This window comes from Lepisosteus platostomus, chromosome 5, assembly GCF_059453375.1.
Source record: "Lepisosteus platostomus isolate fLepPlt1 chromosome 5, fLepPlt1.hap1, whole genome shotgun sequence".
Lineage (NCBI taxonomy): Eukaryota > Metazoa > Chordata > Actinopteri > Semionotiformes > Lepisosteidae > Lepisosteus > Lepisosteus platostomus.
This window is the reverse complement of record NC_142615.1, coordinates 40,650,694-40,652,773: the sequence shown is the minus strand read 5'-3', so window position 1 is coordinate 40,652,773 and position 2,080 is coordinate 40,650,694. Positions and strand designations below refer to the sequence as shown.

Sequence of the window (2,080 nt, the reverse complement as noted above, 5' to 3'; positions counted from 1 at the left end):
TTCATATATATTGTTTTGGGTATATTTATTAAAGTTTCCTATTTTGTGATTCTTTGTATTTGTTTGTGAAATTAAAATAGTTCTTAAAAAATAAATGGAAGGTTTTTCTGAAGTCAGAAAGCCAATTTATTTGGTGGAAAAACAGATTGGTGAAGCTCCAACAAATAAATCCAGTTTATTTGTTTACTTTTTTTTCTGAAACAACTGAATTAGATGAAGTGTGCTAATATGCAACCTAACACCAGTGTGAATAACTAGAAGAGGGGAGCAGCGCTATTCCAGACCATGGGAACGTTGTGATTGGCTGGCCCAGATCTATAATTTGCATATCAGATTTGGAAATATAACACTAAATTTAGTGGATTTAATTTACACTCAAGAGTCACCTACTGTGTATTGCCACTTCATTTTTTTTATGAGTAGCTGTGATTACCAGTTGACAGCTTTTATTTGTTTAATTTTAAATTGTTTTGTATTATCACCCTGAATGGCCTGTACTCGAGGTTTGGTAGGGTATATGTGTTTTTGTTTTTTTCACCAACTGGATTTTTTGCTCTTTTAGTATTTGTTTAGAAGGCTTCTGAAGTCAGAAAGCCTGTTTTCTGGTAAAAAAATAGATGTGTTTAACAATAATTTTCAAACAATTTATGGGACTTTTATGAATAAAAAGATCTTGTATGATAGTTTCAAGAACACTGCTGCAAACAATATAAATAGGGTCTTGCATTTGGATATCTTGATATAGCTGTGTGCTTCTGTAGTATTCCTGGTATTTGACTGTGGTTATTTGACTGTCTCCTTCCTGAAAACCTCCATGTTATATGCTGAATAAGATGCAGTCTGATTGGCTGAGAGGCTGATTGATGATGTCATACGGAACAGTGCTGTAATGGTGGGCCAATGGGGAAGGGAGAACAATCAAAGGTCAGCAGTGTGGAACATAACAAAAAAAACCACACACAGACCACACACTGGGACGTAACAATCACATTCATCACACATGCGCAAGATCCCCTGTTTGAAATCAGGCAGAAACAGGTGTCTTTTTATCCGCTCAAGTTTTGTACTTCTGCCAGTGTTTTATGGATCTTGTTTCTCTTATTGCAAGAACACGCATTTACCGCGTCATTCATGATTACGCCAAACAGCCAGAAGATCATGGCACCTTTCAGATAGTCATTCCTCTGCTTCCTAAATATCCCTATATCAGGCCATTTCAGCAGAACTGACAAACGTGCCAAAGCAACCTGATAAGACCAGGTCCTTGGAGTCACTTCTCAGTCAGTTACTGCTGCCGAAATGCGAGCCCTTCCTCCAGCCTGAAGAAGTTGATCCTACATTACTCATATGGAAAATGTATCTACCAGACCTCAGAGAGCTGAGCTGGATCACTTCCCTTCTGAATGACATCTCAGTAACACGCTACCACTCCTCTTTGTGCAATCATGCTGGAACAGTGGGTGGCTAATGCAGACAGCATTATTATTTATACTTACTCATCAAAAGAGGATTGCTGAGAAAAACGTGACAGTATTTAACCTAAATGGCAAACAACAAGGACAGCTTTGCAGCCTACGCCTGCTGACGCAGCTACCCACCTGAACTATTACCGCCTACAGCTGCTGCGACCCACTATGCCTTCCTCCAAATCTTTTTCTAGATCTCTTCGTCATACCTTTGCCTACTGCCCTGTCTCTCTCACACCTGAAGAAGGGTCCACGGCCGAAACGTTGTGTTCTCTTTCTTCTTTTTTTCAGCATGGAATAAACCTATTACTTGTTCCTAAATAATAATAATACTATTTAAATACATACAGGTCTTACTTAATATTATTTTGATTAAAAATAGTACGTTAATAAGCAATAAATGGCACATCAAAATATTGTGAAGGTGAAGATCATACAACATCAACTACAAATGTGGAAATTTAACAATTTTAGGATTATAAATTGCATGTAGCACATTAACAACACTATAGTTATGCTAATGTAACAATAGTGTAAGAAAATCCTGACCTAATTCCTTTCAAATGCTGATACAAAATGTGAATGATTTCAGAGTTTCGGGTATTGGGTCTCCT

At 37.4% G+C, this 2,080-nt stretch overlaps 1 non-coding gene across 1 annotated transcript; it reads left to right on the top strand.

Annotated features, from left to right (window-relative positions):
• Positions 1-542: 542 nt before the first annotated feature.
• LOC148666548 (U7 small nuclear RNA) lies at positions 543-599 on the top strand. The gene has a single exon (XR_015939075.1). It is a non-coding gene; the product is annotated as a U7 small nuclear RNA (small nuclear RNA).
• Positions 600-2,080: the final 1,481 nt, after the last annotated feature.